Consider the following 24,428-nt stretch of genomic DNA (forward strand, 5'->3'; position numbering starts at 1 on the left):
CTCTCACAGTAAGAAAGCTTGGGAACCACTGCTGTAAGGCATACATCATTAGTGGAGGTCAAAATATAGAAATCTAGAAATGTATTTTCTTGTCATGCAGTTTAGAGTAAAATATTTATAGGGGTAAAACCTGGTGACGCGTTTCCTTTCGCTTTCAGACGGTTGGGGGTTGGACAGAGTTTGGCCAAGCAGCTGTACCCTCACTGGAGCACTGAGCCTTTCATGGTGATCAGACAGGATCCCAGAGCCAATGTAATGTTTATTTCCAGAACCCGGTCAATAATCTCCACCTGTGGTTCTTCTCTTTACAAGTTCTTTGATCATTTGTATTTAAACTCATGTTCGCACTATTATTGAATGACTACTGTAGACGGTAATGGGATAATTTTATTAATATGTTGGCACTGCGATGGACAATTTTACACCATCCATGATTTTTTTTTATCCATACACCTTGTTGTTGATCCGCACTGTTCCCAATTTTCTTCATTAGCATTTAATATCGATCTATTGTCTCTGACAAATCCAACAGTATCTGCTGCTGATTGTCTGTATTATTGTGTCTCGCATCCAATGAAGTCATTTTCTCTATTGATCGGATACATACAAGGGTGTTGAATAAATTACTTGAATAGTTTTCATTTGCAATAGTTCCCAAGATGCATATTAGGTTATTATTCTGTGCATCTAAATTGATTTGTCATTGTTATATAAGAGGAAATGGTTAAGCTTCCTGCTGGCTTGTATAATGTGTCACGGTGAGCAAAAAACCCAAAATTAACATCTGCCCTATGTCTCCCTGCGGATATGGGGGTGTTTATAGTAGGAAACCTGCTGGGATGGATAATGAAATCGTAGGTGTTTCATGTTACCTTCGAAATCATAAATTTGGGTTGTCATTACTACAGAGTAAGTAACTACCTAAAATAACTCGCTGAACATTACATTTCCGAGGCGGCTCACAGGCTTTGGTACAGTTTTGGCTCAGCTTTATTATATGTTTATTCTGGGCAAGGGATAAGAAGATAGAATCACACCAAGGCACTGCCAACTTCACTTCCTTCTCATTAATTGAACATTTGCTCGGTTTCTTGAGAAGTTTGTTTATTTGGCTGCTAATTAGTCTTAAGAATATAGAAGAAATTAATATCAAATCAGTCTTCTTAGGCAGCGCTCACATCAGCGGTATTTTGCCGCAAAACCAGATCCGTCACAAATGCGGTACAGTCCTATTCATTGCCAATGGAATCGCGGCAAAATGCGGTCACATGCGGTGGTGTATGACGAACGCTAAAGCATGTAATTGCATCTTGCCGCGATTCCATTGGCAATGAATAGGACTGTACCGCATTTGTGACGGATCTGGTTTTGCGTCAAAATACCGCTGATGTGAGCGCTGCCTTAGACTGATAAAGAGAACATAGGAAAAATGATCTACATTGACAGAGATCCTCCATTGGGTCATTTAAGGCCCCGTCACACACAGAGATAAATCTTTGGCAGATCTGTGGTTGCAGTGAAATCATGGACATATTGTTCCATTTGTACACAGCCACAAACCTGGCACTGATTATCCACAATTTCACTGCAACCACAGATCTGCCGCAGATTTATCTCTGTGTGTGACAGGGCCTTTAGGCTATGCCTTAGGGCTTGCAGTGAATGTGGTGAAGTGTGTCCTGACATCTACACTAGAATTGCTCTCCAGACATGTCTAAATTATGGTTGGAAGTAGAAAATTCCAAGACACCGGAATTATCCCTCAGAAATATTCTTTATTGATCATGTGTATTGAATTGGCTGAAGTGGAACAAATAGTGCCAGGCGCTGGTACCTTAGGAGGACCTGGAGGCAAATACCAGTGAAAATTTATTGTTAACCCTAGAACGCATACCTGGGGCCTCGCAGGCCTGCTAGGTCATTTGTTTTCTATGGTAGATTGAATTGCTTGCACGTTCTAGGGTTAAACAATTATTTAAAAAATATATAACGCGTTTCGGTGCAGAATATGAACAATTTACTGGTTCAATAAAATATGGACAAACAATTACTTAAATGCAACATGGGAAGTGACGGAAAACGTAGAACTAAGGTATTTTATTAACTTATTTATTTTTATTAATTTTATTTTATTTTATTAAAAGAGCACACAATGGAGCCCTTGAGTTTAGTTCTGCAGGATACTTAAAGACATGTGTTGTCGAGCTTAGGCGGTCTATTTTGAGTGATTTATTGTCTATATTGTAATGGTGCAAGTGCACTTACTTTGTATGTATCCTGTCTCGTTGATACACTTCAATAAAAGATTTTTGAAAAAAAAGAGCCCACAATGGATGATATGGAATTGACGTCTGACGTTACTAACCATGACATTGCAGGAAAAAAACAACCGCTGACAAAAGGAACAACATCCTGTAAATAACTCTTCGGCTAGTTTCACACTTGCGTTGAATGGTATCCGTTGCATTGCGTTGTGTAATGGATGCAACGGATGTGTTGCATATAGTGGCACAACGGATGCAACGGATGCTGCAAAACAACGCAATTTGTTTTGATTTTTTTTTTTTTTTACAGTTTTACCAGCGGCAGATTATTGTGAACGATCAGCTGATCGCTCCCTGCAGCCGGCCGCCGGGTGATCAGCTGATCGCTCCCAGTAGCCGGCCACCGGGTGATCAGCTGATCGCTCCCTGCAGCCGGCCGCCGGGTGATCAGCTGATCGCTCCCAGTAGCCGGCCGCTGGGTGATCAGCTGATCGCTCCCGGACGCCGGGTGATCAGCTGATCGCTCCCGGCCGCCGGGTGATCAGCTGATCGCTCCCTGCAGCCGGCCGCCGGGTGATCAGCTGATCGGTCCCAGTAGCCGGCCGCCGGGTGATCAGCTGATCGCTCCCAGTAGCCGGCCGCCGGGTGATCAGCTGATCGCTCCCAGTAGCCGGCCGCCGGGTGATCAGCTGATCGCTCCCAGTAGCCGGCCGACGGGTGATCAGCTGATCGCTCCCGGACGCCGGGTGATCAGCTGATCGCTCCCGGCCGCCAGGTTATCAGCTGATCGCTCCCGGCCGCCGGGTGATCAGCTGATCGCTCCCTGCAGCCGGCCGCCGGGTGATCAGCTGATCGCTCTCTGCAGCCGGCCGCCGGTGATCAGCTGAGCGCTGTCACTTGCCGGCCGCCAGGTGATCAGCTGATCGCTCCCTGTAGCCGACCGCCGGGTGATCAGCTGAGCGCTGTCACATGCCGGCGGGCGGTCGCTCAGCTGAGCGCTGTAATTTGCCGACGGCCGGGCATGCTGGCGGCCGGTCGCTCAGCTGAGCGCTGTCGCTTGCCGACGGCCGGGCGCTCAGCTGAACGTTCGGCCACCGCGAGCCAAAATAAAGTTTGATTAAAAAAAAAAAAGAGCATGCGCAGTGAAATCCAGAGGATTCCGCTGCTCAAAACAACGTTACATGCTGCGTTCCTCCCGCTGGGCGGAAGCAACGGAGCGTCGCCCAGCGGAAGCAACGCAGGTCCTTTTGGTACAATCCGTCAACCATACAAGTCTATGGGAAACAGCGGAATCCGATAACGGATTCCGCTGTTTTCCAAAAGGGCGGATTGTAACGGAAGGAAAACATCGCAAGTGTGAAAGTACCCTTAACGACAAAAAATATAGTTGTCAATGTGGTTATCCAAATGAAAGGGCCAGAAAAAGCCCCAAATCAGGAAACAAAATATTGACAATGCCCCAAGACACAATCATTGTGAGACTCACAATTTATGTGTTGTATTAAATACGTTCAGCACCTCATTAAGACCATAAAGTGCTAAGATATTGTGTTCTAAAGATTCAAAAGGATTCTCATTTATTAAAAAGAGGTTTCTGCTATGTACTGTGAGAGCACCATGATATAGGGGAAGAGAGCCTGATTCCAGCAATGTGTCACTTACTAGGCTGTGTTTTGCTATTTTAATACAATCTGTGTTTTATCAGCAGAAAATCACTGCATGACAAGTTTCCCTGGTACCTCCAAGTCCATCCACATCCCAAGCTCTGATTAGCAGCTTTCTATTTCTATACAATGGACACAGAAAGCTGTGGTGTGGGTAAATTATACAGGGTTCAATATTCTGAGCTCTGCTAAATCTGAAACAGAAAACACTGTGACTCTTTCCCAGCTGCTGCTCCCAGTAAACCATGTGACACATCACTGAAGGCAGGGTCTCTTTCCCTACATCATGCTGATGTCAGATTACAAAGCAAAAACCTGCTGACAGATTCTTTCAAGTTCTTTTCAGGCATTTTCGCCCACTGGGCTCTGTTGCATCCAGTAAATGCAGGCGGCTTTCCTTTCCATTGTTCCTATTGGTTTTTTGCTTGCTGACATTACTTGTTGTGGTGATAGATACCAGCAACTCTCTTGACAGCGTTCTGGTTACATAATACCGGGTGTGTTTCAGTGGTTTAGTTATATCACTGAAGGGTATTAGTGTGGATTATGATGCCAGGGTTCAATTCCATGTCACCCAATGTGTGCTCCTTTTACCAAATACCAATATTTGCCTCCACATCCTCCTAAGGTAGCAGTGTCAGGCACTAGTCTGTTCTACATCAGACAATTCAACTGCATTTTCATCTCTCATCTCAACAGTTATGAAGACAAGAGGTTTGGGAAAAAAAACAACAACCTAGATAAAAGAACATTTTAGGCCAATACGTTGCTGTGTTTCCTCCCTCATATATGACACAGCCTAAGGGATAATTTTGGCGCATAATTTTACTTTTTTGAATTGATCAGTGGTTTAGTGGAGAGGAACCACAAGCTAAGCGTGAAGTGGTGCATGAGAATTCTGCCATATGTCTCTAATATGGTGATAGTTGGTACAGCAACCCCAGACCATCACGTTACCTCCACCATGCTTGACAGATGGCGTCAGGCACTCTTCCAGCATCTTTGCAGTTATTCTGCGTCTCACAAATGTTCTTCTGTGTGATCCAAACACCTCAAACTTCGATTCATCTGTCCATAACACTTTTTTCCAATCTTTCTCTGTCCAATGTATATGTTCTTTTGCCCATATTAATCTTTTCCTTTTATTAGCCAGTCTCAGATATGGCTTTTTCTTTGCCACTCTGCCCTGAAGGCCAGCATCCCCGAGTTGCCTCTTCACTGTAGATGTTGACCCTGGCGTTTTGCGGTTACTATTTAAAGAAGCTGCCAGTTGAGGACCTGTGAGGCGTCGATTTCTCAAACTAGAGACTCTAATGTACATATCTTGTTGCTCAGTTCTGCAGTTGTGCAGCGCGGCCTCCCACTTCTCTCTCTACTCTGGTTAGAGCCTGTTTGTGCTCTCCTCTAAAGGCAATAGTACTGTCATGGCCTAAAGTTTTGAGAATGACACCAAAATTATATTTTCACATGATCTGTTGCCCTCTGGTTTCTAATTGTGTTTGTCTGATGTTTACATCACATACAGAAATATAATTGCAATCATATTATGAGTACCAAAAGGTTATATTGACAGTTAGAATGAGTTAATGCAGCAAGTCAATATTTACAGTGTTGACCCTTCTTCTTCAGAACCTCTGCAAATCTCCCTGGCATGTTCTCAATCAACTTTTGGACCAAATCCTGACTGATAGCTGTCCATTCTTGCATAAGCAATGCTTGCATTTTGCCAGAATTTGTTGGTTTTTGTTTTTCCACCCGTCTCTTGATGATTGCCCACAAGTTCTCAATGGGATTAAGATCTGGGGAGTTTCCAGGCCATGGACCCAAAATCTCTATGTTTTGTTCCATGAGCCATTTAGTGATCACCTTTGCTTTATGGCAAGGTGCTCCATCATGCTGGAAAAGGCATTGTTGGGCGCCAAACTGCTCTTGGACAGTTGTGAGAAGTTGCTCTTGGAGGACATTCTGGTACCATTCTTTATTCATGGCTGTGTTTTTAGGCAAGACTGTGAGTGAGCCGATTCCCTTGGCTGAGAAGCAACTCCACACATGAATCGTTTCAGGATGCTTAACAGTTGGCATGAGACAAGACTGGTGGTAGCGCTCACCTCTTCTTCTCCTAATAAGCTGTTTTCCAGATGTCCCAAACAATCGAAAAGGGGATTCATCTGAGAAAATGACTTTACCCCAGTCCTTAGCAGTCCACTCCCTGTACCTTTTGCAGAATATCAGTGGGTCCCTGATGTTTTTTTTCTGGAGACAAGTGGCTTCTTTGCTGCCCTCCTTGAAACCAGGCCTTGTTCAAGCAGTCTCCGCCTCGCAGTGCGTGCAGAAGCACTCACACCAGCCTGCTGCCATTGCTGAGCTAGCTCGGCACTGCTGGTAGTCCGATCCCGCAGCTGAAACAGTTTTAAGATATGGTCCTGGCATTTGCTGGTCCTTCTTGGGCGCCCTGGAACCTTTTTGGCAACAATGGAAGCTCTCTCCTTGAAGTTCTTGATGATGTGATAGATTGTTGACTGAGGTGCAATCTTTGTAGCTCTTCCCTGTTAGGCCATTTTTGTGCAGAGCAATGATGGCTGCACGTGTTTCTTTAGAAATAACCATGGTTAACTGAAGAGAAACAATGATACCAAGCGCCAGCCTCCTTTTAACCCCTTAACGACCCTTGACGTACTGGGTACGTCACGGTGACATGGTGCTAAACGACCCATGATGTACCCAGTACGTCATGGCGAAATCGCGGTCCCGGAGCCCCCGGGAGTCCAATTTGTTTAATTAAACGGTAGATTCGGGAAGGAGGGGACCTCTGCCTGACTTCAGGAGGAGTGGTGCCTCCTCCTCGAACCTATAGAGGCTGTGATTGGCTGACAAACGCCGCTCAGCGAATTACAGTCACTGTAATGTTCCAGCCATTGAAAATGGCTGGAACATTGAAATCCAGCCCTGATCAGTGCTGCTGTAGCACTGGCCATTGGCTGGAGCTGGGTGATCGGTGCTTCACCCGCCCCCAGCTCTGATTGGAGAGACCGGTCTTGTGACCGATCTCTCCAATCACCGTGGATCTGGGGCCGGTGACCTGTGTCCGTCCCTGAAAGCCGAGGAGAGCGGTCTCTGCGGGTGCCCATCGGTAAGTTGCTGCCCCCGATCGCCCGCCCCTGTCCCCGATCGCCCTGCCAGCCCTGCCGCTGTCTCCTATCGCCCCACCCGCCACCGCCAGCCCCGCCGCTGTCTCCGATCGCCCCGCCCCTGTCTCCAATCGCCCCTCCCGCCACCGCCAGCCCCGCTGCTGTCTCCGATCGCCCCGCCAGCGCCAGCCCCGCCGCTGTCTCCGATCGCCCCGCCAGCCCCAGCCCCGCCACTGTCTCCGATCGCCCCGCCCGCCAGCCCCAGCCCCGCCGCTGTCTTCGATCACCCCGCCCACCACCGCCAGCCCCGCCGCGGCTCCGAACGCCACCGCCAGCCCCGCCGCTGTCTCCGATCGCCCCGCCCGCCACCGCCAGCCCCGCCGCTGTCTCCGATCGCCCCGCCCGCCAGCCCCAGCCCCGCCGCTGTCTCCGATCGCCCCGCCACCGCCAGCCCCGCTGCGGCTCTGATCGCCACCGCCAGCCCGCCGCTGTCTCCGATCGCCCCGCCGCTGCTCCCGATCCACCGCTGTCCCCGCCGCCACGCTCGCCACTGTCCCCGCCGCCACGCTCGCCACTGTCCCCACCGCCACGCTCGCCACTGTCCCCGCCGCCGTTGCACCCACCTTTTTCAGCCGCTGCTGCCCCCAAATCAGCCCCCACTGTTCCCGATCGGCCGCCGCCTCCTTCATCGGCTGCCCCTTCTCCATCGCCACTACACCTCCTCCCCTTCCATGTGCTGCAAGCCACCTTCCCCCCACATGTGCTGCAAGCCACCTTCCCTCCACATGTGCTGCAAGCCACCCGCCACCCTCCCCCCTCCATGTTCTGGGGCCCCCCCCCCCACCCTCCTCCATGTGCCATCTCTCTCTCCCATCAGACTCTGCCCCCCTCCCCGATCTGCTGCCTGCTCTCTCTCATCCTCTTCATCTACTGCCCCCTCTCACACTCCTCAATCTGTTGCCTCCTTCATCTGCTGCCTCTTCTGTCTGTTGTGATCCTGCTGCCTAGATCCATCCTGTAAGGTAGGTATCCCCATCTCACCTCCCTCCCCCCCATCCTCCGCAGCTCCTCCATCCGCTGCGCCATTTTCCATCATCCATCCGCTGCGCCCTTTCCCATCCTCTGCCGCTCCTCCATCCGCTGCGCCATTTCCTATCATTCATCCGCTGCGCCCTTTCCCATCCTCTGCCGCTCCTCCATCCGCTGCGCCCTTTCCCATCTTCCATCCGCTGCGCCCTTTCTCATCTGCCGCCCTGCCCTCTCGCATCGCATTATCCAGCGCAGTTGCTCGCTTCCAGACTGGAGTGGATGATGCGATGCGAGACTCGTGCATTGCTCTCAAGTTTGGCAATGGTCTTAGTGGCAGGCGCTCATTTTTTTTTTTATTCATTTTTTTTTTTTTTACTGATGTCTGTATTTTTTATTTCGCCAAACTAATTTTTTTGTATGGGGGGGGGTCTAGTTTCCAAAATGGGATCACATGTGGGGGAGCTCCATTGTTTAGGCACCTCAGGGGGTCTCCAAATGCAACATAGCGTCTGCTAATAATTCCAATCAATTTTACTGTGAAATGGCGCTCCTTCTCTTCTGAGCCCCGCCGTACGCCCAAACAATTGATTTCCACCACATATGAGGTACCTGTGTACTCAGGAGAAATTGCACAATACATTTTATGGTGCATTTTTTCCTGATACCCTTGTGAAAAAAAAGCTACCTGTTTGAATAAAACTATTTTGTGGTAAAAAAAAAAGAATAAAATATTTTCACGGCTGAACATTACAAACGTTTGTGAAGCCTCCAGGGGTTCAAAGTGCTCACTAAACAGCTAGATAAATTCCATGAGGGATCTAGTTTCCAAAATGGGGTCAATTGTGGGGGAGCTCCATTGTTTAGGCACTTCAGGGGGGTCTCCAAACGCAACATGGTGTCCGCTAATAATTCCAACCAATTTTGCTGTGAAATGGCGCTCCTTGCCTTCCGAGTCCTGCCGTGTGCCCAAACATTTGATTTCCACCACATATGAGGTATCTGCGTACTCAGGAGAAGATGCACAATACATTTTATGGTGCATTTTTTCCTGATACCCTTGTGATAAAAAAAAGCTACCTGGTTGAAGCAACAGTTTTGTGGTAAAAAAAAAATTTTTTTCTTTTCACGGCTCAACGTTATAAACTTCTGTGAAGCCCCCAGGGGTTCAAAGTGCACATCAGACATCTAGAAAAATTAGTTGAGGGCTCTAGTTTCCAAAATGGGGTCACTTATGGGGGAGCTCCATTGTTTAGGCACCTCAGGGAGTCTTCAAACCCGACATGGCGTCCGCTAATGAGTGCAGTTAATTTTGCACTCAAAAATTCAAATGGCACTCCTTGCCTTCCGAGTCCTGCCGTGTGCCCAAACATTTGATTTCCACCACATATGAGGTATCTGCGTACTCAGGAGAAAATGCACAATACATTTTATGGTGCATTTTTCCTGATACCCTTGTGAAAATACTAATTTTTATAGCTAAAGTAACATTTTTGTGTTAAAAAAGTAAAATTTTTATTTTTTCTTCTACATTGCTTTGGTTGCTGTGAAGCTCCTAAAGGGTTAATAAACTTCTTGGATGTGGTTTTGAGCAGAGTGAGGGGTGCAGATTTTAGAATGGGGTCACTTTTGGGTATTTTCTGTCGCCTAGGTTTCTCAAATCATTCCAAATGTGATGTGGTACCTAAAAATTTTTTTTTGTAAATTTTGTTGGAAAAATGAGAAATTGCTGATGAACTTTGAACCCTTCTAACTTCCTAACGGAATTTTTTTTTTTAAAAAAAAATTGCGCTGGTGTAAAGCAGACAAGTGGGAAATGTTATTTAGTAACTATTTTGTGTGGCATATCTCTCAGATTTATGGCATAAAATTTCAAATTTTGAAAATTGCGAAATTTTCAACATTTTCGCCAAATTTCCGAAATCTTCACAAATAAACGGAAAACATATCGGCCTAAATTTATCACTGACATGAAGTACAATATGTCACGAAAAAACAATGTCAGAATCGCCAGGATCCGTTGAAGTGCTCCAGAGTTATAACCTGTCAAAGTGACACTGGTCAGAATTGCAAAAAATGGCCGGGTCTTTAAGGTGAAAACAGGCTGGGGGCTGAAGGGGTTAAAGTGTCCCGTGGTGTCATTCTTACTTAATCATGACTGATTGATCGCCAGCCCTGTCCTCATCAACACCCACACCTGTGTTAATGGAACAATCACTAAAACAATGTTAGCTGCTCCTTTTAAGGCAGGAATGCAATGATGTTGAAATGTGTTTTGGGGGTTGAAGTTCATTTTCTTAGCCAATATTGACTTTGCAAGTAATTGCTGTTAAGCTGATCACTCTTTATGACATTCTGGAGTATATGCAAATTGCCATTAGAGAAACTTAAGCAGTAGACTTTGTAAAAATTAATATTTGTAGCATTCTCAAAACTTTTGGCCATGACTGTACACACCGTTGTAGGAAATCTTCAGTTTCTTGGCAACTGCTCCCATGGAATATCCTTAATTTCTAGGAACAAGAATAGACTGTCGAGTTTAACATGAAACGCTCTTTTTCTGGCCATTTTGAGAGTTTAATGGAACTAACAAATGTAATGCTCCAGATTCTCAACTAGCTCAAAGGAAGGTCAGTTTTATAGCTTCTCTAATCAGCAAAACTGTTTTCAGCTGTGCTAACAAACTTGCACAAGGGTTTTCAAGGGATTTCTAAACATCCATTAGTCTTCTAACACAGTTACCAAACACAATATACCATTGGAACACTGGAGTGGTAGTTGTTGGAAAAAGGCCTCTATACACCTATGTAGATATTGCATTCAAAACCCGACGTTTGCAGCTAGAATAGTCATTTACCACATTAACAATGTATAGAAGTTCTGTTTAATTTAATGTTAGCTTCACTGAAAAAAAAGGGCTTTTCTTTCAAAAATAACTAAATATCTAAGTGACCCTAAGCTTTTGAACAAAAAAAAATATCAGAAAAACGCTGCAAATGCTCAATGTGTGAATATAGTCTAAGACTTCATTCCTAATTTGCTACTGTACTTTACATATTCCTCCCGATCATGGCGTTGAGGAGAGGATCGCTGTATGTGTCTGATTCCCAGGCGCATGCGCACTTAGTCTGTTTTGATCGCACTCACCATCTTGGAGTGGGGAAAGCATCCCCCATTCAAGACTGCAGTGAGCGCAAGTCTATGAAACTAAAAACTGAAACATAATTTTAACCCCTTAGCAACCCATGCTGCGCTATGTACGTCATGGGTCATCTCCCTGCCTTTGATGCAGGCTCGCATGCCGAACCCGCGACTTTCTCTGCATATGATATCTGATCATCTGTTATGTGCCTCTAACAGCTGTGGGTGGATCGAAGATCCGCCCATGTCTGTTAACCAGTTAAATCACGCTGTTAGTCTCTGATAGCGGAATTTAAAACGAGCTAGCAGTGGTGCGCGTCATTCCCCGTTCCCATTGGCGCTCTGGTGATGTGATCACTGGGCTCTGATGAGTTGTCATGACAGCCAGGGATCAGCTGATGGCCGCTGTCTGTCATCACAGTACTCTGTTGAAGATGATAGATCGTGATTTCTGCTATATAGGGCAGTGCTCATGCACTACTCTGTACAGGACAAGCGATCAGATGAGCGCTGCTTCAAGTACCCTAAGGGGACTAGTAAAAACAGTAAAAAAAATGTAAAGAGTATGAAAAAATACACAAAAGTTTAAATCAGCCTCCTTTTGCCCCATTGAAAATAAGACAATTAAAAATAATAAATATACCGTACATATTTGATACCACTGCTTTCAGAAATGTCCAATCTCTCAAAATATAAAATAAATTAATCCGATCTTTAAACTGTGTAACAAGAAAAAAAATCAAAATGCCAGAATTGCAGTTTTTAGGCTGCCACATCAACAGAAAAAAAATATAATAGGTGATCAAAACATTGTATATACCCCAAAATAATGTAAAATAAATATCAGATCAGGGTGAAAAAAAACAAGTCCTCACACAGCCCCAGATCCCAAAAATGTAAAATGTTACGGCCCTTAGAATATGGCGACACATGGGTAGACAGACGCCCATATTTTCGGTTTGAGTGATGACACAATGGAGACATTTTAAAGAACGAAGGTTGGCAGCATTCTGCAGTGTAAAAAAACTTTCGTGCTCCGCTCCCCCTGCTCCCTCATGTTTGGTTCACCTGTCTGCAAAAGAAAAGAAAATAAGATTTTTGACACCGCAGAGTGCTGCCAACCTTCGTTCTTTGAAATACATATCTTTACCTTGGCAAAAGCACCGCGGTTAGTCTGTCCATCACATCGCCACCAGCCGGATAAAGTCCAAGTGAGTACAAAGCAGTGAGTTTGCACTCAGAGCGCCCACGTGGCGTGCTCCATATGGAGCAGAGCTGAATGAACTATACCGCAACGTCTTCCACAAAGGGGTAAGCAGTGCAGTGCACAATTTTTTCCTTCTACTGTTTGCATTCAATGGAGAAATTTTGTTCTCCATCTTCTCCTTACAGGTTACTTAGATTCTCTCATCTGAGAGAATTGGATCATAATAAGGGGTAAAGAACAGACAAAGCCGGCTCACCGCATAAAATACACAAAGAACTACTCCCATTTGATCCTGCACAGATGATCCTAGGTGAGGACGTCCACAGTTCAAATAGAAAGGCAAAATATCCAGCGAATCACAGGTATATCTTCAATAAAAATGCTTCTTTATTTCTTACATTAAAAGTCCATTACAGATGGAATCCTGCAGATACAAGGTAAATAATCATCTTAATTCATCCAACGCGTTTCGTCATAAAATATTGTCATTGATCCATGAATAAGACTCTCTGACAATATTTTATGTCGAAATGCGTTGGAGGAATTAAGAAGCATTTTTATTGAAAATATCCCTGTGATCCGCTGGATATTTTGCCTTTTTATTTGAACATAATAAGGGGTCACTCGGACCAGCGTTTGATCTGCATCATTTGCATAAATGACCCGATTCTCTAGGACAGTGGTCCCCAACCATGAGAGCAACATTCTGCTCAGAGAGAGGGTCACAAGCCACATTTAGCTCCCACCCCTCCCAGTAGTGGGTGGGTAACACCCAGAGCCCCTATTTTATAATGACAGCCAAAGCTTCTCCACAGAATTCACCACACTGAGGCAGTATACCAATATCCAGGGGTTCCTACCTCCATTCAGATCTTCTGTTCTATGTGGGGCTACTCAGAAATGCCACCATCTGGAGACCTGCTCTTCATAGATGATTGCAGGACCTGGTGCAAATGCACCAAGCTGGCAGATGGCTGCGAGCCACACTTCATCACCCCTGCTCCAGGATAAGAGAATCTACGGCCGTCTGCATGAGCCCTAATTCTGCTTATTACTTACAAAAGGAACCACTTTATATATTCTGAAATCTTATATAAAGCATTTATTATAGTATTTTGGAGCTAAGTATGCATTATGCATTCACTTTAATTATTCATTGTATCAGGGGTTTTTATGAGGGATGCTAACAATAGTATAAGTATGTATTTGATTGACAGCCATTTATATTTGCAAATTGTGCTTTCACTTATTGCTTGAAAAAGGTTCTTTGATGGGACCAAAACGTCACCACATAAGCTAATTAAGGCTATGTGCGCACGCTGACGTTTTTGCACTTCTCCAAAACGCTGCGTTTTTGGCTGCAAAAAACGCACAAAAACGCACTCGCGTCAAAAACGCAGCGGTAAAAACACTGTGTTTTACCGCATTTTTGTGCATTTTTGGCTGTGTTTTGCGGCATTTTTGTTCACTGCGTTTTCTGCATTTTTCCAATGCATTGCATGGGTGGAAAAACGCAGAAAAACGCAGAAAACAATTGACATGACCATTATTTTTTTTAGTTCAAAAGCGCAGCCAAACAAAACTGCACTGTGCGGACAACATACTGTAAATTAAATCTCATAGACTTTGCTGGGGAAGAAAAGTCATGCAATTTTGAGCCCAAAAACGCGGTAAAAAACTCAGCGTGCGCACATAGCCTAAAGCATAATTTTTTTGAGTTCTGCCTCCTTTCATTTATTTATTTTTTTTGCAATTTAGTGGAAAAGTTTGATATATTGTCATGGCTGAAAGTTTTGGCACCTTTGAAATTGCTCCAGAAAATGAAGTATTTCTCCCAGAAAATGATTGCAATTACACATGTTTTGTCATACACGTTTATTTTCTTTGTGTGTACTGGAACAACACAAAAATAAAACAGAGTAAAAAGGTAAATTGGACAGAATTTCAAACATAACTCCAAAAATGGCCAGAAAAAATTGTAGGCACCCGCAACTTAATATTTGGTTGCACACCCTTTGAAATAAATAACTGCAATCAATCACTTCCTATAACCATCAACAAGCGTCTTACACCTCTCACCTTGAACTTTGGACCACTCTTCTTTTGCAAACTGCTCCATGTTTCTCATATTTGAAGGCGCCTTCTCCCAAGAGCAATTTTAAGATCTCTCCAAAGGTGTCCAATGGGATTTAGATCCAGACTCGTTGCTGGCCACTTCAGAACTATCCAGCGCTTTGTTTCCATCCATCTCTGGCTGCTTCTTGAAGTATGTTTGTGTCACACAATGCTTAACTCTAAACTCGCTAAGTGTTGCATCTGATGCTGTTCACACTGCAACATCTGACACGCCACACTATAGGTAACATACCTATCACACTCTCCCCCCCCCCGCCTTTTTAGGATGGTGGAGCCTGTCTTCCTATGCAGACTAGAGCTTTTGATAAAACGGTCCGTGTGTTGTTGTATCCCAGTCCTGCTGGTGGTAGTATTACTTTTTACGTGGAGTTCTCACGTTGTCTTGTTTACTCCATGCTCTTATTTTCTTCGTAAGCGCTTTTTGTCTTATACCTCTGAGTGTGTGTGCCATGATATTTGGTTTTCACTGTTTTTGTCTATTTCTTTTGGTTTTATTACTAATACCCGAACTTCCCCAGGGATTAGGGGTAAGGGGTATAAGATCAGGGCTCGTTAGGAGCACGGCAAGGAAGGCAGCCCAGATATCCTTACCATCAGAGGTAACTCTGGGATTAGGGATAGCTAGCATTCCCTAGCCTGAGGGCCGGTCTACGAACCTCTGTCCCCTGCTTTCCACCTACACTGTTACAGTTTGGGGTCATTGTCTTGCTGGAAGACCCATGATCTAGGACACAAACCCAGCTTTCTGTCACTGGGCCCTACATTGCAACCCAAACTCCTGTGGTAATCTTCAGATTTAATGATGCCTTGCACACAGTGAAGGCACCCAGTGTCAGAGGCAGCAAAATAACACCACCATATGTAACTGTAAGTACTGTGTTCTTTTAATTGTAGGTCCATTCCGTTCTTGTTAAACTGTAGAATTATATACTATACCAACAAACTCTATTTTGGTCTCATCTGTCCACAAGACGCTTTCCCGGAAGGATTTTGTCTTACTCACGTACATTTTGGCAAACTGCAGTCTACATTTGTCATGTCTCTGTCAGCAGTGGAGTCCTCCTGGGTCTCTTGCCATTACGTTTTATTTCATTCAACTGTTAACGGATAGTTCTTGCTGACACTGACACACCCTGAGCCTGTAGGACAGCTTGAATTTCATTGCACCTTGACTGGGACTGCTTATCCACCATCCGGACTATCCTGCGTTGCAAGCTTTCATCAGTTTTTCTCTGCCATCCTTGTCTAGAGAGATTAGCTACAGTGCCATGGATTGTAAACTTCTTGAGTATGTTGTGCACTGTGGACACAGGAACTTCAAGATTTTTAGAGATAAACTTGTAACCTTGAGATTGTTGATAATTTTCAACAATTTTGGCTCTCAAGTCTTCAGACAGTTGTCTTCTCTTTCTCCTCCATGCTTAGGCTATGTGCGCTCACTGCGTTTTTTTGACGCTGCGTTTTTGTGCGTTTTTGGCCGCTAAAAACGCACAAAAACGCACCTGCGTCGAAAAAACGCGGCAAAAGACGCACGCGTTTTGCCGCGATTTGGTGCGTTTTTTTGCTGCGTTTTGCTGCGTTTTTGCTCACTGCGTCCTTATGCGTTTTTTATCAGTGAACAAAAAAAAAGGTCTGATGTCATTTCCTTCTTCCATGTGTTCTTCATTCTCCACTAGTGTATGCAGAAGAGCAGACAGCTGCAGAACTACAAGGCTCAGCATACTCCATCCAATAGTGTATGCAGGAGAGCAGACAGCAGCTGCAGAACTACAAGGCTCAGCATCCTCCTTCCAGGACTGTATGCAGGATTTCTTTGCCCCCCCAAACAAAAAAAATGACGTGGGCTTCGCCATATTTTTGTATGCTAGCCGGGTACAGCAGGCAGGTACGGGCTGCCCCCAACCCCCAGCTGCCTATTTGTACCCGGCTGGGAACCAAAAATATAGGGAAGCCCTTTTTTTTTAAATTATTTCATGAATTTCATGGAATAATTTAAAAAAAAAAAATGACATGAGCTTCGCCCAATTTTTGAGTCCAGCCGGGTACAACTAGGCAGCTGGGGATTGGAATCCACAGTGCAGGGTGCCCATGCTTTCTGGGCACCCCCGCTGTGAATTGAAGTCCCGCAGCCACCCCAGAAAATGGCGCTTTCATAGAAGCGCCATCTTCTGGCGCTGTATCCAACTCTTCCAGCTGCCCTGATGCCGGGTGGCTCGCCGGGTAATAATGGGGTTAGGGCTAGCTGTATAGCTGGCCCTAAGCCCGAAATTCATGGTGTCATGCCAATATTAGACATGGCCACCATGAATTTCTAGTAAAGATAAAAAAAAAACAACACACAGAAAAATATTTTTATTAGAAATAAAACACAACACAATTAGTGACTCCATCTTTATTGAAATAAAGAACCCCCCCTCCGCAGTAATCCTGGGTCAGGGTCCCGAGCTGTCCAATCCGGATCCAATATCATCTGATCGGTTTGCTAGAAGGCAAAGCGATCAGATGATGTGTCAGGATCAAGTGCCTGAATCCCATCACACATCAGCTGATTGTATAAAAGCCGATTATACAATCAGCAGATGCATCGGTGCAAAAAAAAATAAAATAAATAATACTCACTTATGTGCTGATTACCCTCAGCTCCTGCAGCGATGGGGCGGGAGTCTGATCCTGTCCGATCGCTGCAGCAGCTGCCGGTAATCAGGGATGAAGTCTCCTGACGCATCCGCTGATACCGGCCGGGCGCCCGCATCACCGCGATACTTACGATCACCTGATGCGTCAGGTGACTGCATCAGGTGATCCATCGCCAGGTCCTGCATCCATCGGAGCTTTCCCGGCCGTCTGCACACAGCCGGAGCGGGGGTGGCGATACCGTGAGAGGAGATGGGAGCGGGCATGGCACCGGGAGGCTGCAGACAGGGGAGTATAACTTTTTTTTTCTTTTTCTACTGTTAACTTTTGTTTTCGCAGCTGCCTCCACCTCCCGCCCAGACATGGCGCCGCACGGCAGCAGACATGCACAGGACGGGAGGTGGACGCGGCGGTGACGGTACCGGGAGGATTCACGCTTCTGTATATACTGACAGAAGGAATCCTCTTCCGGTACACGTCACTTTACTACCCACCTCCTGCGTTTATAGCTGCATTTTTGGTCTTAGAAACGCACCAAAACGCAGCTATTTGCGTTTCTCATTGCGTCTTTCAACATCCCATTGCACTCAATGGATGAAAAGCGCAGTGAAAAACGCGGGAATAATTGACATGCTGCGTTTTTGTGGCACCACAAAAACGCAGCTGAAAAAAAACAGATGTGTGCGGACAGCAAAAATGAAAACTCATAGACTTTGCTGGGGAAGCAAAGTCCTGCAGTTTTGAGGCCAAAAACGCACCCGAAAAACGCGCAAAAACGCCGCGAAAAATGCACTGTGCGCACATAGCCTTAGCGTGGCACACACAGCTACACAATGCAAACAATGAGTCAACTTCTCCCCTTTTTATCTGATTGCAGGTGGCATTTTCAGATTGCCCACACCTGTTACTTGCCATAGGTGAGTTTGAACAAGCATCACATGCTTGAAACAATGTTGTTCACCCCAAATTTTGGAAAGTTACAAACAATTTTGTCCAGGCTATTTTGGGGGGTTTGTGTGAAATTACCGTATTTTTCGGTTTAGAAAACGCACTGGATTATAAAGTGGATTATAAGACACACCCCAAATTTAGAGTAAAAAAAAGGGGTCCGTTTTACAATTTGGTAGTGTCTTACTACCAGGGAGGGGGGGGGTGCAGCAGTGGTGGTGCAGGGTCACAGGAGGCAGGGGCTGTGGTGGAGTAGGTTGATGCTACAGGCGGTGCAGCCGGCGGATGTCCCAGATGCTGTGAGGTAGCAACTTCCAGAAACTGTCGGTGGTGCAGGCTTCAAAGAAATGGCGCCCGGAGTCAGCGCATGCGCAGACTGAGTTATTAGCTCGTTGACAAGCCAAGATCTCATCTATGCACGCGCCACCTCCAGGCGCCATTTTTCTTAAGTCCGCTGCTGGCTCATCAATGGGCTGGATGTGGCGCGTTCGCAGATGAGATCTTGAGCCGAGAGTTCCATCTGCGCATGTAACAACTCCATGCGCCATTTTTTTTAAGCCTGCACTACCAACATCTTCAGGATGCCCCTGCCTCACCGCTCACAGCACAACAGTCCAGAACATTGCAGCATGCACCCCACAGGCCTCAGCACAGCGCCCCACAGCCCCCAGCATTGCCCGTACCTCCTGCTACTCCTCTCCACCACCTCCTGGTAAGGTGCATTCGGATTTTAAAATGCACCCCTCATTTTCTTCCCGAATTTTTGGGAGGAAAAGTGCGTCTTATAATACGAAAAATATTGTATGGCCAATTTGCCCTTTTTCTCTCATTTTGTTTTGTATTGTTCCAATATACACAAAGGATATAAGCATGTGTATAACGAAACATGTGTAATTGCCATCATTTTCTGGGACAAATACTTCATTTTTTGGAACAATTTTAAGAGTGACAACAGTTTTGGTCATAACTGTATGTCTTGGAGGATTTAGCATCTTCCATTTGATATTTCTAATGCTAGTACTGATCCTTTTTTTTTATCTCTTTTTGGATGGCAATATGGATAGTACACTGGAGATCAAAATTAGAGAACAACACACGATTTCCTAAATGTTAAGGTCATTGTGTAGTCTTATGTGATTATATCCTAACATGAGTAACTTAGCAGTATTTTAAGCTTACTGATCAAAATTAGAGAACACTTTCAGATCCCTGCAAATTATTGGTGTTAATCTGGCACCTTGTGTTAATTTCCTTAATTATCTGACAAACCCTATTTAACTGGCAGCCTAACCTTCCAGTTTGCACTGACTTTGCAAAAATGGTGTGCTGTTCCAAAGTGACTGAAAAACTGCAGAAGCAAGTTGTCCAGATGATGGCCAAAGGGGTGACCCTATCAGCCATAGCAAACGAAGCTGGTCGTTCCAAGTCTGTGATAGTGAGAATATTGCATGTTTACAACCTCACAAACTCTTTCAATTTCCCCCAGAAGGCTAGTTGCCCCCCGAAAGACAAATGCAAGAGAGGTTAGGATAATGCGGAGAGTCTCCATGGGTAATTGTTTCAACACTGCAGCTGAAATTGCTCGCCAGTTCACCACTGAACAGGATAAGAATCTGTCTCGCCATACAGTGTCACGACGTTTAAGAGCATTTGTACTGAATGCCCACTCTGCAGTGACCAAAGCTCCCATTAGGAGAAAGAATCAAAAGGCTAGACTAACCTTTGGTGAGGAGCATGTTGTGTGGACAGAGGAGAAGTGGTCTATATTTCATTTTAGTGATGAAAGTAAGTTTAATTTATTAATGTTCGCCAACAAACTGGGGAAAGACTGAACCTAAATTGTTTTAAGAAGTCAGTGAAAGGTATTGGAGGAAGTGTTATGGTTTGGGGAATGTTTTCTGCAGCAGGAGTTGCATCTCTCATACAGCTACAAGAGTGAATGCAAGTGTGTATCCAGACCTTCTTCAACAACACGTGGCTCCTTACTTGCGTTCATCACTCAATCAGTCAGCAATTTTTATGCAGGACAATGCCCCTTGTCACACAACCAAACGGGTAAAGCAGTTCCTTGAAACAGAAAACATTGAAACAATGAAATGGCCAGCCCAGGGTTCTGATCTAAACCAAACAGAAAACCTCTGGAAAATCCTTGGTGATAAAGTTATGGCCAAGAATCCCACAACAGTCAAAGAGGTGTAGACGAAATTGGAAGAAGAGTAGACAAAAACCACACCAGAGCAGTGTGAGAGATTACAGTAGTAATGCCCTGTGGCCGCAGATGTGCTGAAGTAATTCAAAGCACAGTCCTGTGCACTTCCAACTGATTGATGACTGTTGTTTCCTTCAGAAAATGTAGTTATAATCTTTCTCTGTGCTACAGTCATTGTTGTTCCCTAATTATGATCATCACGTTTTCGGCAGACTAAAAGTTTTATGTTAATAAACTTTGGCTCTTTTGTAAAACACTGTTCTAGTGGCATAGTGTGCCCTTTACAAAAAAACCCTTCAGATGTTGATCAATGTAGATTACATTATTTCTGAAAAAAGCAAGTGATCATACATTGTTCTCTAATTTTGATTCTCCACTGTATATGTTGCTTCTTTCAATATCACTATGTATGTGTTCACTCCCAAGCATTATTTTAGAGTGCTTTCACGCTGCGTTTTGTCCCCGGTTTAATGGTTCCATCGGGGCTTACGGTATTCGTGCATATGCACAGATGGGAATATTGACTATAAAGGTGCAGTCGGAGTCACCGAGTGCTCTGTCGTGCACCATTTTCGAGTGTATATGCCTACTGGAGGTGGACTCCCATCGTAGAAGACTGTGTCTGTGTGTCCGCTTCCATTGGGTGTATACACCTGAAAATACTGCATGATAGAGCACTCGATGAGTCCGACTGCACTATTATAGTGCATGCGTCCAAATCACATTTTGCGAGTTCGGACATAAACCCCAACAAGATAATAATAATAATAATCTTTATTTCTATAGCACCAACATATTCCGCAGCGCTTTACAATTCAGGGGGTCATATACAAACAAGTGACAGTTATAGAAGATACAATATTTAAAGGGAAAAAAGGCAACCCTACTCATGAGAGCTTACAATCTACAATGAGATGGGGGAGGGGCAAGGTACAAGTGCTTATTTACAATGACAATCCAGCCATCTCAAGGAAGTGGGGGATAGATAATGGCTTCCTGGACCAGTTGGCCAGAGCGTTGTGATGCATTGGAGTGCCATGGAATTTGACGTGGGGTTATTTTCTGATAAGTTGTGGAGGGATTAGGTGAAATTAGTTTGGCTAGGGAGTGTGATAGGCCGCCCTAAAAAGATGCGTTTTTAGGGTGCGTCTGAAGCTGAGTAAGTTGTGATTCGTCCTAACTTCTTGGGGTAGAGCGTTCCAGAGGTTTGGTGCAGCTCAGAAGAAGTCTTGGATTCGGGAGTGGGAGGTTCGAATTAGTGTGGATGTTAGTCGAAAGTCATTTGCAGAGTGTAGAGAATGGGTGGGGTGATAGACAGAGAGGTGGGTGGAGATGTAGGGGGGTGCCGCACCGTGGAGAGCTTTGTGGGTGAGAACAAGCAGTTTGAATTGGATCCTGTGACCACTGAATTGAGGACAAAACACAGTTCGGTACTGTTTACAGGTTGTGCTGGCCTCTATTATTACCTCACATCTCCCTGCAACCATCACATATTTGAGCCGACTTTGTGCTGGTTATTGGTATTTTGGTGGAAAGATAGCAGAGGTAGATGACTGCTCTGGTTTAAAGCTGCAGCATGACCACTGCATGTGCACGCAGCCTAAGGTCCCTTCCTACGTACGTATAAAAATATCTACGCATGGCACGGTCCGTTTTAACCATCCTTGTGTACATTTTTAAAAATGTCTCTCATCCGTGTTTTTCCAGTATGGATCTAGAAAATGAAATAACAAAGCTTCTCCTATACTTTCAATGTTAAACACGTCCAGCAAACAGAAGGCTGTACATGTTTACACAGACCCAGAGCCTTGTATTGGCCCTTGTCATCTGTGCTGCCGGAAAAACTGACATCTCCGAGTGGTTCACATGGATACACCGGACCTCGTGAAAACACGGATAAGTGAGCAGCATCATAGGTTATAATGGGTACGTGTGGTATCCGTGTGAAAACTGTCACGTACGGATGCCACACGTACTGGAAACAGTGAGGTGTGAATGGTGCCGAATACTGTGCCTTCAGATTTAAGCGGGCTTTACACGCTACAAGATTGATACAGCGATCTCTTTGGGCTCACGGATTTTGTGACGCACATTCAGCCGCTGTAGCAATCTCGTTGTGTGTGACTCCTAGGAGCGATTTTGGATCGTTGCAAACACGTCCAAAATCGCTCCTAGTTGACATGGGGGTCCTCTCCCAATTATCGCTGCTGTCGCTGGGGCGAAGTTGTTCCTTGTCCCTGCGGCAGCACACATCGCGCTACGTGTGACGCCGCAGGAACGAGGAACCTCACCTTACCTGCCACACACCAGCAATGAGGAAGGAAGAAGGTGGGCGGGATGTTCATCCCGCTCATCTCCGCCCCTCCGCTTTGATTGGGTGGCCACTTAGTGATGTCGCTTTAACGCCGAGCGAACCGCCCCCTTAGAAAGGAGGAGGTTCGCCGGGCACAGCAACGTCGCAGAGCAGGTAAGTACATGTGACGCTGCCGTAGCGATAATGTTCGCTACGGCAGCGATCTTCACATATCGCCATAATGATAGGGGCGGGTGCTATCACGCTCGCCATCGCTAGCATCGGCTAGCGATGTCGCAACGTGTAGAGCCACCCTTAGATGCTGCAGTTGCTGTGCTTTTTCTTTCACCTTAGTTTCCTACATTGTGTTAAAATCACAGATTTTTTGCCTTGATGGAAACGGCAGAATAAACAATTTAGCATTAAATTGCATTCATTTAAAAAAATACCGCCTTAGGCTACAGTCACACTGTTTTTGCAGCATATTTTTAATGCAAATACCACAGTTTTAAGAAATCTCATCCATTCTTGTTTTTTTTGTCCTGACTGAATTCGAGAACGGCAGCGTTTTTGATAAATGCCGTGTCATGATTTTTGTGCCTGTATAAAATTGGTCAGAATGCATCCTGCAGCGATCCATTGGCAAAAAATGTATACAAACACAACTTTTTTGTCCGTTTTGAAAACATTGATTTCTGTAGGATCCGTTGTTTATAACGTGGGAGAACAGATCCAGCAACTGTTTTTAAATGATCCGGTTTTTTATTACTGGATCAGTTTCAAATGAAAAATAGATAGCAATGAACGGATTCTACAAAAATCAATTGTTTCACAACGGACAAGAAAGTTATGTTTGCAAAACTTTTTTGCCAACGGATTGTTGCAGGATCTGTTCTAGCGGATGATGACTGGACATGTAAGCTAACGTTCAGATGTGGGAATGCAGCCTTACGCTAGGTTCCCACTATCAGTGTTCACAGTGTTTTGGATGTAGCCTTTTTTTTTTTTTACTCTACTTCCAAAATGCTTCATTGTACAGTACAAGCAAAGCCCATGCCCACTGTTTATTTTTTTTCCGCAGCTTAAACTGACATGCGGTGAGGCTTCCCGACCCCCAGAATGTCAAGGTATGGTTACGGAGATGCAAGTGTTCTTCGCGGAGAGAACACAGCAAAAATACACTGCGTCCAGAACCCTGATCCTGGGCACGGACACTGCGTTCTCCTGCAGCCAACATTCGCGTCTCCGCAGGCGGGATGAGTCTAGGACGTAGATTGTCCGGGCAGGTACTCTTAAGGCCCCGTTACACGCAACGACATTGCTAACGAGATATCGCTGGGGTCATGGAATTTGTGACGCATATCCGGCCTCTTTAGCGACGTCGTTGCGTGTGACACGTACGAGCGACCGCTAACGATCTCACTTATCTCAAATATCGTTAATCGTTGACACATCGTTAATTTTCCAAATGTCGTTGAGCTTCTGGGACGCAGGTTGTTCGTCGTATCTGAGGCAGCACACATTGCTACATGTGACACCCCGAGAACGACGAGCAACAGCGTACCTGTGTCCTCCGGCAACAAGGTGGGAGTGACGTTAATGCGGCTGCTCTCCGCCCCTCTGCTTCTATTGGTGGGTCGCTGTGTGACGTCGCTGTGACGCTGCACGAACCTCCCCCTTAGAAAAGAGGTTGTTCGCCGGCCACAGCGACGTCGTTAGTAAGGTATGTGTGTGTGACGCGCACCAGCGATATTGTCCGTCACGGGCAGCGATTTGCC

The 24,428-nt window shown here is 45.3% G+C and overlaps 1 protein-coding gene across 2 annotated transcripts in view; it reads left to right on the forward strand.

The window, feature by feature from the left end:
* The window catches only part of OSBP2 (oxysterol binding protein 2), a 326,746-nt gene that overhangs the window by 109,592 nt on the left and 192,726 nt on the right, over positions 1–24,428 (forward strand). The window lies entirely within an intron of this gene.

The sequence above is a fragment of the Anomaloglossus baeobatrachus genome, chromosome 1 (assembly GCF_048569485.1).
Source record: "Anomaloglossus baeobatrachus isolate aAnoBae1 chromosome 1, aAnoBae1.hap1, whole genome shotgun sequence".
Lineage (NCBI taxonomy): Eukaryota > Metazoa > Chordata > Amphibia > Anura > Aromobatidae > Anomaloglossus > Anomaloglossus baeobatrachus.